At 42.0% G+C, this 14,060-nt stretch overlaps 1 protein-coding gene across 4 annotated transcripts in view; it reads right to left on the reverse strand.

Annotated features, from left to right (window-relative positions):
• epb41l3a (erythrocyte membrane protein band 4.1-like 3a) overlaps window positions 1-12,215 on the reverse strand; it is an 83,818-nt gene extending 71,603 nt beyond the window's left edge. For 2 of the 4 annotated variants that reach the window (XM_031836206.1, XM_031836203.1), the window contains exon 1: window positions 12,063-12,215. The gene's annotated coding sequence lies outside the window, so the exon portion shown is untranslated. Of the gene's footprint in view, window positions 1-11,107; window positions 12,024-12,062 lie in introns of those variants that run through there. The other 2 variants (XM_031836190.1, XM_031836207.1) reach the window with 2 other exon arrangements.
• Between the last annotated feature and the right edge of the window lie 1,845 nt (window positions 12,216-14,060).

The raw sequence follows: 14,060 nt of genomic DNA on the forward strand, positions 1-14,060 counted from the left end.
AGCCAATGGATTACAGCTAATCTGTAGTAAACCCCCAATCCCTTGCAGACAACGGCTTAGAGTTCGATTTCAAATTAACACAGACACCTACATTACTGTGCCCCGTTGTCAAGGATGGACACAAGAATGAAATGAAAAACACATTAGTACATCAGTGACACCAAGATATATCTGATAAACCAGGAGGGTTAGGATCAATGTTGTTGACTACAAACTGTTGACAAAAAAAGTCAGTGACACATTAACTACGTGTGGCCCATGCGGGAATCAAACCCACAGCCCTGGCGTTGCTATCACCACGCTCTAACCCATGGAGTCATTGAAATCATAACCATTAAAAAATATATAGAACAGGGCCACGCGCAGTTAATGTATCACTGTTTTTGTCAACAGTTTGGGGCGGCAGGGTAGCCTAGTGGTTAGAGCGTTGGACTAGTAACCAAAAGGTTGCAAGTTCATATCCCCGAGCTGACAATGTACAAATCTGTCGTTCTGCCCCTGAATAGGCAGTTAACCCACTGTTCCTAGGCCGTCATTGAAAATAAGAATTTGTTCTTAACTGACATTACCATGTTATAAATCATGGTTAGGCTGGTAAAGCACCACTGCAGTGAGGCTTCTTCTCCTTGTCTCCTCTCCTTCATCTTTACTGAAAACACAGGCTAAATCAAATCAATATGGAGGATGCACACTGATTTACTTTCACCAGTCTAGTTGTTGAATGTCACTGTATATGGAGGAAAGGAGACAAGGGGATGATGGAGGACGTCACTTCACACTATTGAGATGCACCCTAGGAAACAGATATAGACCGGAGCAGTAGGTGGGTGGGATGCTTTATCTGTCCTCGCACCTGAGTCCGCCCCACACTGGTTAAATAGATCCTCAATTATTCACGACCAGGGGGGAGTCCAGACGCCTCAGGCTAGCCGCCCGCCACAAAGCAGACATGTGTATTCATGCAAAGCCATACAACAAAGAGAGAGATGCCCTAACTGATAGCTACTGGCCAATGTGGTGTACGGTAATCGGTAATCTAAACGGGAAATAGCTGGGTGGTAGTGTGTGTGTGTGTGTGCGTGCGTATATATGGAGATATTGCTGATGAGTCAGTCACAGAGCAGACAAGGCCCATGGCGAGGAGAGAAGTAGCTTAGCGTCACAGTCTAGCGACGGGTACACACACAAGCTTAGTCATTCAAACACATCAGAGCTGGCTTCAAATACATGTGTATTTAAGTATTTAAGTATTTGTCATTGAAATATTTGTACTTGAGTATTTTCAAATAATGTGGTGTAGAATCAACTACTTCTATTAGTTATTTGAAAGTATTTTCAAATCATTTCCAATAAACAGCCAACAATTTGAAACTATTTTCAAATATGTGTTTCCAAATACATTACAGGACCAAACAGTAATCCTAAGACCAAACAGAACTGAGCTGAAATGCCTGGGAGTATTCACATATTTCAATATTTGTATTTGAAAATACTTTGAAATGTAAGTTAAAGTAATACAAATAAATATATAAATATTTGAACCCAGGTCTGGAGCGCACACACACACACACACACACACACACGTGAAGTCACACACATGCATGTATGTGCACACAAACTCACAGGTAAATTCACACAGAAACATGCAAGCATGCACTTGAGCTGGTAGGTTAAACCGAAAGTTAGACACTGACTGAACCGACCACTTTCGTGGACATTTACCAGATATCATTCACCACGATAAGTAGCCTTTATTAGAGATATGTGAAGTTTGAAATAAAATATGTTTGCTAATGTGTGAGTGTTAACGGGACAATTGAAAGCTACAACATTCAAAGTAGTAGCAGTATTATTATTTGTATTTGTACTTACTTTTTTCTCTCACCACTTTCGTGATATCCAATTGGTAGTTACAGTCTTGTCCCATCACGGACTCGGGAGAGGCAAAGGTCGAGAGTCATGTCTCCTCCGAAACACGATCCTGCCAATCTCCACTGCTTCTCGACACCCTGCTCTCTTAACCCGGAAGCTCTCTTAACCCGGAAGCCAGCCGCACCAATGTGTCGTAGGAAACATCAGTGTAGATGTGCCCGGCCGCCACCAGGAGTCCCTAGAGCATGATGGGACAAGGACATCCCAGCCGGACAAACCATCCCCTAACCCGGACGATGCTGGGTCAATTGTGCGCCGCCTCATCGGTCTCCCGTTCGCGTCCGGCTGCGACACAGCTCAGGATCGAACCAGGATCTGTAGTGACACCTCTAGCACTGCGATGCAGTGCCTTAGACCACGGTGCCACTCGGGAGCCCAGTAGTAGTAGTTTTAAAGGGAATGTAAAAAATAATTGTGTTGCACATTATACAAACATATTGTTAAATGTATCATTATCGTGATAATTCAGTCAATTTATCATGATATGGATTTTTGCCCATATCGCCCAGCTCTAGTGTGCACACAAACATACACAGACACACACACAACACCCCCCACACACATCTTCTTTGCTTGTGGTTTTAAGCTATATAATGTTCGTCAGATCCATGCTAATAACATTCTAACAAGGGAAACTAAAAAAAAAGTTACGAAAAAACACCCAAATCTATTCAGCGAAGCCCTTCCAGAATCCATCACTGACACATCTACAAAGGGCATTCACTCAGCAGGGGGGGTGAATCACAAGGAAATTTCTACGAGCTGAAGAAGGCACCAGGGACAATTACTGCAATAGAATATCTCACACAGAGTAAAAAGTAGTGGCAGTTTTTTTTTGTGAGGCAATAGCAAAAACATTGCCTCTATGTGCAGCTATGCGGGATCCGTAATTAAAAAAGGTCTTAACTGCGGCATTTTAAGATGGACTAGAATGCTAGGGCTGTGACGGTAATGGAATTTTAGATGACCGTGGTCTACGTAATAATGGTTTGAATAACAGACAAAAAAAATATAATAATTTTCTCTCCTCCACTCCTGACTGCATGTGCTGCCATAGATTATATTTCTGTGTTCTGCTGCTGCACCTCGCTGGCACCTTTCTCTGTGTTCTGCTGCTGCACCTCGCTGGCACCTTTCTCTGTGTTCTGCTGCTGCACCTCGCTGGCACCTTTCTCTGTGTGCTTGTTTGCTACAACACCCGGTTTGTTTCAGCAAGGAGCAACAACGCTTCATCACGTTTTTAAGAGACCATGTTACTGTGGAAACGGACACAAATTCCCGGCCACCCCCTCTTCAGTCAGCCGTTTGTAAAAATAAATAACAAAAAAGGTTAAAAGGTTATGACCGCCAAATACATGGTTATACGGTAATTGTGCCAGCCCTATAGAATGCATCTGCACGCTGAAAGCTAGACAGACAATTGCATGGAATCCTACAGTCCTGTATGGAGGGCGGTGACTGTGAAATAGGCCTGCTCAAGAGACAGACTTCTATACTAGATGTTCTGTGTCTGGAACTGGGCCAATACAACATGCACACACATTCAGTTAGGCATGCCTCAGATAAGAACAGCATGAAAAGAGTGGTATTGATCCACAGTATACTGATATCTACAGTAGCTAATATAGCCTAGATCTGGGCATGCTACATCCAAAGCTGTGCTACATTGCTATTGCTCAGTATATAACTCAGTATACTACTCAACTGACTAACCTAGTACACACTGTACATGTTTGTGAGGGAGGAGTTTGTCTGCTGTTTTGGTTTGCAAGTTCTCTCCTTCACCAGCCGCGGGCATGTAGCCAAACCTGACAGATCTGCTGTGGGAGCACACACACACACACATAGACGCACGCACGCACACAGACGCACACACGCACACGCACACACGCACGCACACAGACGCACGCACACGCTCACACACACACAGACGCACGCACGCACACAGATGCACGCACACGCACACACACACGCACACACACAGACGCACTCACGCACACAGACGCACGCACACACACACACGTACGCACACAGACGCATGCACACGCACACGCACGCACACACACACACACACACACACACAGACGCACACAGACGCACGCACACACACACGCACGCACACAGACGCACGCACGCACACACACACACACACACACACACACACACACACACACACACACACACACACACACACACACGTTTTCAAAGCTCCAGACTTCATTCCTTGTCTATTGGGCTGTTTTTCAGCCATTCCCCTGCACACTATCTAATAAGACAGAAACTATAATTGCTTTGCTGAGCAAGTGGGCTCTAGCTCTGGCAGTCCTTCAACACAGACTTTTAGGAAAATCATCTTTAATGATGTCTGAAACCTTAATCAGACTTTTACAGTGGACTCAATGTGAAGAATGGGCACACATTGCTGAAGAGAAAGCCATCACAGTACAGCCAGCCAAACGAGCAGCACTAAGGCAGAGTCGAACCTACAGCAGACACTCAAAATGCCTCTACTCAGGTGTCTCGACATAGTAGGCAACCCCATCCTCTTAGTGGGTAACAATTAAGTACCTTACTCAGTTAAAGTGGTCAAAAATAAACAAAAATAGCTTCTTAGCAAAGAGCAATTTTCAAGCAAGAATTTTGCTCTGACTGTCTGGGAGTGATGTCACCAGGCAGGCCAAAACTCCATCCCACCAAAACAGGCTGAAACTTCAGTCTTTTCAAACAGCCCTTACACAAAAAAAGCATTATCATCATTTTCACAATTACACAGTATTATTCCAACCTCCAGTGTGGAAATATATATAAAACACAGGGAAACTCCACAGACCTGGCACTCATAAAAGGCAGGAGAAAAGCATGTTTTTGTCATCTAATATCCATTTGCATTCATTATGTAAGCTGTTGATGAAGCTATGTAGACACTGAAAAGCTTTTTGGATGACATTTGAGTGTATAGATACATTTAAAAGTCCCAAGCTAAGGATACAATGGTTTACCCATTCACCACTAAATACATAACAGGCATCATTCCACAGACAGTGCTACATTGTCAGTGAGGTTATGTCATTAGTGCTGCCTCGTACTTTTCTGTTACCCACGCTCACTTCCTGTTTTACACAGCACTCCCGGCTATCATCATCCAAAACTAGGATTTTATAAGAAAATATAATGCGGAAGATAGGCTACTTAGTCATACCCTGTCAAAGTGATTATCATTGTGACCGCATGACTTGGAACAATGATCTTTCAATCCCTGATATAAAAGGCCGGAGATAGAGGAAGGAAGAATATTGACTCAGGAGATTAGCTTTTGTTTATGGCCCATTACATCAATAAAAGAGAAGTGCTTTTGAGGCCAAAGATTTCAGACAACGGTCAATGAACAAACAAATCATCGATGACCATTATTTCTGTTACAGTCAACGCGCAACACTCATCACACAGTGTATGATAAGGACCTAGCAGCACTGAGTTAACTGAGACCTACTCACTGAGCACGGATGTCAGTTCAATGTTCACTTTTGATAGAGATTTGATACGACTTGTCAACAAACAACTGAACGAGTTCAAATATTGAGGCCAGCTATAGCGCTTTGGTTTTAAGTTGGGTACAAAAGGCAAAAAATGTATATTGATGACTATTTTTTTCCCCATGTTGGTAGAACTGTAAAAACACTGTAATAACAATGTAACACGATTAAAATAACTTTGTGAAAACAACATTGAATCGACCTGTTTGAGCACGGTGGGCAATGGGCAGGCTACATCTGTTTTCTGAGCCTGCTTTACAATGCAATTGACATACAACTAGGCCTGTATTCCCACTGTCTCACAGTAGGAGTGATGATCTAGGATCAGGTCCCCCCTGCCCATGTAATCTTATTAAATATGTTCTAAAAGGCTAAACTGATCCTAAATCAGCAATCTTACTCTGAGACGCTTCGTGAATAAGGGCATCAGTTTCATTCATCACGTTTAAAGCCCCTCATCAATACAACATAGCCCTGAGTCCAGGGTGAGGGATGCTTCAGTAAGTCAACCTTTAGTTTAACATAGCCACAAGCAAAAGGTAAAAGAAAAAAAAGTGTTTCTTTGAATCATTGAGTAGACCAGTGTATTGCGTATGGAATCAACTTTTGATCTTGGCCAGTGTGAGATGTAGCAGATTTGTAATTACAGTGAGAGTATCAATGGAAAAATATCAAACAAGATGTGGAGGCCCGCTCCCCTGGGTACTGCTGGTGCAGACTGGCATAGTTCTGAGTGTTATTTGTCTATGTGTAGCATTTGTGCCTGCATGTGCGCATTTGTGTTAAAGCTAAAATGACAGGCAAGATATTTTGGTCAACCCCAGCCAAACCGTCCCCTAACCCGGACGATGCTGGGCCAATTATGCGCTGGGCCAATTTATTTTATTTATATTTTTCTTTGCATTTTCAAACAGTCCATTTATATTTTCCAACGGGGCTATACATTTGGGTGAGGTTTTTTTCTCGCATGAGTATGTCATGACTTCCGCCAAAGTCGGCTCCTCTCCTTGTTCTGGCGGCGTTCGACGTCACCGGTTTTCTAGCCATTTTTCATATATCCATTTGTCTTGTCTTGTTTCCATACACACCTGATTTTCATTTCCCCAACAAATCTACTTGTATCTAACCCTCTGTTTCCCATCATGTTTTGTGTGATATTGTTTCATGTTATTGTGGTGTTTTATTACGCGCTTTACTTTTGTTATGTTCCGTGTTTTGAACGCGTTTGATTTATGTAGTGCTCTCGTTTTGGAACTAAAATAAAAGTGAGCCTGTTTACATCACTCTACTCTCCTGCACCTGACTTCGCCTCTTATACATTCGATGAGAGTAACCTCGTTTCACTGCCAAAAATCTAGTATTCAGCGAAATAACAGTGCAACGTCAAATATAGGTAGCCTAGTCAAATAATGAACATCCAATCACATTAATCGTCACTCACGGGAATTTCACTAACGGTCCGTATGAAGCCAAATGTAGCTGCTGCTCATTCCGTTTGCTCGAAAATTGATAAATGGTTAAAAAAAAGTAAGGCCCGCGTCCATAGAGACACATACCACCTTTACTTATACTTACACCTGTCGACGACACAAGTTGTTCTGCTTCCACAAGCACATCCAATGCTAGCATCAGTAATTCTACATTTGTTGTTAGCCCAGCTAGTGTGGACTCTTGACAGTTGTGAATCTGATGCAGCTGAAGAGCTACTGCCCCCTGACCCGGGAAAGCGCCGAACAACAGACAGGGACGTTGGACCATCGAAGAGGTGCAAATATGATGAGAACTACATTGATTTGGGGTTCACTTATATTGGGAGTAGTGCCTTTCCTGAGCCACAGTGTGTTATATGTGCAAAAGTACTATCTCACAACTCAATAAAACCTTCACTCTTGCACAGACATTTAGAAACAAAACATGCAAATTGGAAAAATAGGTCACGGGAGTTTTTTGAGAGAGAATTAAGACGACTTTCAAGTAGTAAGACATGTATAAAAGTAACAGATACCATTAATAACAAGGGTCTAGAAGCGTCTTATATGGTGAGCTACCAAGTGGCTAGGACAGGCAAGCCCCATACTATTGTGGAGGACTTAATTATTCCTGCTGCCGCAGATGTGGCTGGCACAATGCTGAGGGGAAAAGGCCATAAAACCATACAGACAATGTCTTCATCAAACATTTGTCATTTCACGACGCATCAGTGACATGGCAGGAGATGTTTTGAAACAATTACTGCTTTGCATACATGCCAGTGAATTCTATGCATTACAGCTGGATGAGTCAACAGACGTGGTGAGCCTGGCACAGCTCCTGGTATATGTCTGTTATGTTTATGGGGGATCAATTAAGGAAGACATCCTCTTCTGCAAACCACTGGAAACCAGGACAACAGGAGGTGATATTTTTTAAGTACTGGACAGTTTTGTGACATAAAAAGGACTTTGGTGGTCAAGATGTGTTGGTACCTGTACTGATGGTGCTAAAGCCATGACAGGGAGACATAGTGGAGTGGTAATACGTGTGCAAGCAGTTGCTCCCGACGCCACTTGTGTACACTGCAGCATCCACCAAGAGGGTACTTCTGCCAAGGCAATGTCTGACAGCTTGTAAGACGTTTTGGACACTACAGTGAAAATGTTTAACTTTGTTAAAGCAAGGCCCCTGAACTCTCGTGTATATTCTGCACTATGCATTGATATGAGCAGCGACCATGTATTGCTTTTACGACATACAGAAGTGTGCTGGTTATCAAGGGGCAAAGCATTGACACGTTTAAAAAAAATTGATAGACCAGCTTAAAGTTTTATTTTCTGACCATAATTTTCACTTGTCTGACCGCTTGCATGATGACGGGTTTCTCACATGAATGGCCTATCTGGGAGATGTTTTTTCTCGCCTGAATGATCTGAATCTAGGATTACAGGGACTCTCCGCAACTATATTCAATGTGCGGGACAAAATTCAGGCTATGATTAAGAAGTTGGAGCTCTTCAACACACAGGTCTTTCCATCATTGTATGATTTTTTTTTTGTGCAAATGAACTCAAGCTTACGGACAATGTCAAATGTGATATAGCGAAGCACCTGAGTGAGTTGGGAGCACAATTACGCAGGTACTTTCCCGAAACAGATGACACAAACAACTGGATTTGTTATCCCTTTCATGACCTGCCTCCAGTCCACTTACCGATATCTAAACAAGAGAGCCTCATCGAAATTGCAACAAGTAGTTCTGTGAAAATGTAATTCAATCAGAAGCCACTGCCAGATTTAGGATACTGCCAGAGTATCCTGCTTTGGCAAATCGCGCTATTAAGACACTGATGCCCTTCATAACCACGTACCTATGTGAGAGTGGATTCTCGGCCCTCACTAGCATGAAAACTAAATACAGGCACAGACTGTGTGTGAAAAAAGACTGAGACTCTCTCCAATACAACCCAACATTGCAGAGTTATGTGCATCCTTACAAGCACACCCTTCTCATTAACCTGTGGTGAGTTATTCACAATTTTTGATGAACAAATAAGGTTTTATATGTAAGATGGCTAAATAAAGAGCAAAATTATTGATTATTATTATATCATTATTTGTGCCCTGGTCCTATAAGAGCTCATTGTCACTTCCCACGAGTCGGGTTGTGACAAACTCACACTCATTCCTATGTTTAAAATTTTTATTGTATAGTGTGTGTGTGGCAGGCCTACAATGATGGCAAAAAACAACATTTGAGAGTGCGCTGACCCTGGTGCTAGAGGGGGTACGCAGCTAGAAGTTGAATGTTTGAAGGGGTACGGGACTATAAAAAGTTTGGGAACCACTGGCTTACGGAATGCATTGTGCATAGCCTATAGGGTTCTTCGAACCTTCTTTCATGAGCTTCTATATTAGAGGTAGAGTGCAGTGCAATCTGAGATTCTATCTTACAATCTCGAACTATTTAATCAGTGCATAACAATCTTGCAGTCAGAGACGACCATATATATTGCTTTACAAAATATAACCAGGAAACTGTAATGTGAATACAGAGGTCTTTGCACCCAAGTTGAATTAAAAAGACTATATGCACTAAAGCCCTGACAACCTGAAACAGTGGTAGTTTTCTCTCAAACTACAAGGCAGGGGGCAGCAACACTGGAGCAGGCATAGCCAGGGTATTGCAATCAAATATTTACCATGTTGAGTTGATACTTTGACTTTCATAGCACTTAAGCATTCATAATCATCCCATAAGTTTGGCTACATGAAAAATGTCTGATCAGTAGGCATGAGTCATTCTGGTAATGGAGCACTTTATGACTGCTGCTGGGAAAGGAGGCTGAGTCTGAGTTATACCTGCAGATCAATAAGGATTATTTTTGCTTTTGTATCGTATTGCAGGAAAACATTTCCCTGAGAGAAAGAGACATAGAGAGTGTGAGAGAGAGAGGAGAAACAGAGCAAACTAAAACATATTTTGGCCCTAAACAGAGAGTACACAGTGGCAGAATACCTGACAGACTCCGTGAGCATTGCCTTGCTATTGAGAAGGCTGCTGTAGGCAGACCTGGCACTCAAGAGAAGACAGGCTATGTGCACACTGCCCACAAAATGAGGTGGAAACTGATCTGCACTTCCTAACCTCCTGCAAAATGTATGACCATATTAGAGACAAATGGTTCCCCAAAATTACACAGACCTACAAAGAATTTGAAAACAAACCCTATTTTGATAAAGTCCCATATCTATTGGGTGAAATACCACAGTGTACCATTACAGTGACACGATTTGTGACCTGTTGCCACAAGGGCAACCAGTGAAGAACAAACACCATTGTAAATACAACCCATATTTATGTTTATTTATTTTCCCTTTTGTACTTTAACTATTTGCACATTATAAGATATTTGACATGTCTTTATTCTTCTGGAACTTTTGTGAGTGTAATGTTTACAGTAAAAATGTTTTTTGTTTATTTCACTTTTGTTAATGATCTATTTCACTTGCTTTGGCAATGTAAACATATGTTTCCCATGCCAAAAAAGCCCTTAAATTGAATTGAGAGAGAGAGAGAGAGGAGAGAACCAGAGGCACATCTGCCTGGCAGTAACTGAACTTTTCCCCTAGGGAATGGACAGAAGAAGCCCAACGATATAAATAGGAAGTATCAGCTGCACAAAAATTACAATAACAGCACGCCAGACCGAAGACTGACAGACATTTCTGTAGTATTTTAATAGCTTAGTGTTTCTAGTGCTGTGCTGACTGACATTTGCTGTGGTTAATCCACAGCTTTGGGGGGTTCGGAAGATTAAATACGAGACAAATACCGGTAGGTTAAAAACCAAACAGAACAGGCTGTCCTAAAAATAACCTTTTTCAACTGAGTTTCTTGAGTTTATTCACTTCCTTATCACAGCAAAAGGCATTCTGACTGTAGTCAATTCACCCCAATTCAACTCTCTCTGTGTCATACCTGCAATGCCATTTGCTGTGGTAGGCTAGGCTATGCATTTATAGCCTCCAAGGCATTTGGCAATCTCAAAGGAGCCTACAGTAGACTTAAATGTCCCACAATATGTTGATAGGTGACAAGGGCAGACCCCTCCAACAGGTTATATTCCTTTTGTGTGGAAATGTAGGACGTATTTATTTGTACTCACCATGATAAATCATACAGCACATCCAGGTTCCATCCGGAATTGCATTCAAGTTGATCCAGAGTGATGTGGGGGAAAAATGTAATAAAAGATAAGATGTCCAACACTCAAAGTGCAAAACATAACCAACATAACCTTGACATCAAATAGGCTACACCAGTATACATTTTGTAAAACAGTAATAATTTAGGCTACATCAATATCTGTAGGCCTACAGCAGTGTTCATTCCAAACTGCAATCAGAACAGGCGCCAATGTTTTTGCCAGTGGCACGCGCGTGCAGTGAAGCCAGCCATCTGTACACGACAATCACCGCACATCAACATTCTTGACTGCAGAGACTGACATCGAATATTTCCCCTACAGCCTACTGCCAAAGACCGGTGTACTGCTGCAGATATGGATATATTCACTATTACAGTATGCAGGAATATAAGTATTCCCTGTTTCAAAATGAAACCATTCTACAGAGTAGCTTTCAGCGACTGGAGAATGAATTCCAGATGTAGAATACAGTAGCCATATGTCTATCCTCGAAGCTTTACGCACAAGATACTTTGTATCAACAGCTGTTGAACGCATGGAGACCTGATACAGTAAAATACATTAGCCTGAAAGGAGAAATGGTCATAATTCAAGGGAATGTATATAATATCTCCCTCGCACGGATGTGGGATATTGTTGTAAAAACAAGTCATTTTCGCAAATAATGAAATGCGCGTAAGTCAATACAGTTCGCTCAAAAATGTTTAGACAATTTCTAATAGAAAATATGTATACCTGCAACAAGGTAAACTTTCAAAACACCCATCGATAGAGCTTCACAGTAAACACACTAACATTACTCAGTGACCCCAAAACTAAACGAACAGACATTAGGCTACTCTCATTACCATTAACGCGCTAAAGTCCGTCCCGAATGAACTATATAGGGTATTTCACTTGAAAACGTGTTTACCTGATTCCTGTAGATATGTTTGTGCTCACAGCCAACTGATACAATCCGCTCAACCAATACCGTTATTTCTGAAATGTCTAGTTGGCGGGTTGCCGTAGCCTAAATGCAGTTCAGCAGAGAGCGCCTCACCTGCAAAACCGTCCTCTCGCTCTCCACAATAGAACCAAGCGTTCCACACATTCACGCCCACTATTGCGCAATTAAGGAAACGCTTTAGGTCAACCCTCATAGGCCAAGGTTACTGTCAGTTAAACAGATGTGGGCTGGCTGTTGGAGCTCAATTCCAGTGGCTTTATTGAGTGAGATAAATGCAGTTACTGTCCCTCTGGACTACAGTATTCAGACAAATGTCACTCCTGCTGCCTAATGCAACGGCAGGAAGAGTAGTATCTGTTATAGCTATTGAAATGGAGGTGCGTGCACTACTGAATAACTAAGCTTGCTGGTTATTTCAGGGCAAATGCCTGTATCAGTCTCTATGCATCTGATTTTGAGGGAAATTCAGAGTCAAAACACTGGAGTTGATCAATATAATTTTAGGCTATTATTAACAGGCCAACTGGCTTTGGGTATGACAAGTATTCCCTTTAGAGTGTAATAGGAGTTACAAAGAATGTCACAGCGACACGTCAGTAGGCTATATCTTCTTAATACACCTCAGACCACATGTATCTTTACCCGATCCTTATGAAGGGTGTGTTCCAACTGTCTTATGAATTACTGAATGTAAACCTGTCACCTGGAATAAATTCCTCCCACCCTCTCCCACACACAGAGATATCATCTCTGGAAAGTAATTATTTATATCATGGAGAACTACAGTATAGCCATCTAACTTGATCTGGAGCGTTGGTGTGTGCACTATTTTATTAGGGCATATCCACAGGGAGTTATGACATGTAAATGGCTGTGGTATTGTAACAGAAGGTAGAGTCAGCTAGTGTGTGGTCAGATTGCAGTAGCATAATCATTGGAACACATTGCTCTTCACTGCCATTGCTTCTTAGACTGGCACTTTGGTGTGAAGTGGAATACTGGCTTCATGTGGCTATCAGTGGAAGTGCAGCTGAAAACAGCTTTCACACAGACAATTCTGATTTATGTTTCAGAAGGATATAGAACACAATGACACACAACATTTCATTAAAATGGATTTACAGCATTAGCTAATAAATAAAGAGACCTGATATCAGTGGTGTAAAGTATTTAAGGAAAAATACTTTAAAGTACTACTTAAGTAGTTTTTTTGGTATCTGTACTTTACTTGACCATTTACACTTTTGCTTTTACTTCACTAGATTCCTAAAGAAAATAATGTACTTTTTACTCCATACATTTTCCCTGACACCGAAAATTACTCGTTACATTTCGAATCCTTGGCAGGACAGGAAAGTGGTCCAATTCACACTCTTCTCAAGAGAACATCCCTGGTCATCCCTGCAGCGTCTGTGTCACACCCTGACCTTAGTATTCTTTGTTTTACTTGTTATTTGGGTTAGGTCAGGGTGTGACATGGGTGATGTATGTGTTTTTTGACTTGTCTAGGGGTTTTGTATGTTTATGGGGCTGTTTCCTTTCTAGGTATATTGTATGTCTATGGTTGCCTAGATTGGTTCTCAATTAGAGGCAGCTGTCTATCGTTGTCTCTGATTGGGAACCATATTTAGGCAGCCATATTCTGTGGGTACTTTGTGGGTGATTGTTTCCGTGTCTGTGTTTGTTTCACCACACAGTACTGTTTCGTTTTTTTCATGTTTCGTTTATTGTTTTGTACTGTTTCGGTTTATTCATTAAAAACTACTATGGACACTTACCACGCTGCATTTTCGTCCGATCCCTGCTACGCCTCCTCTTCAGACTAAGAGGAGGAAATCAGCCATGACAGAATCACCCACCAACCCAGGACCAAGCAGCTTGGTGACAGGCAGCGGCAGGAGGAGCAGCGCAATCAGGACTATTGGACTTGGGAGGAGATACTGGATGGAGATGGACCCTGGA

Source organism: Oncorhynchus kisutch, linkage group LG11, assembly GCF_002021735.2.
Source record: "Oncorhynchus kisutch isolate 150728-3 linkage group LG11, Okis_V2, whole genome shotgun sequence".
Taxonomy (NCBI): Eukaryota; Metazoa; Chordata; class Actinopteri; order Salmoniformes; family Salmonidae; genus Oncorhynchus; species Oncorhynchus kisutch.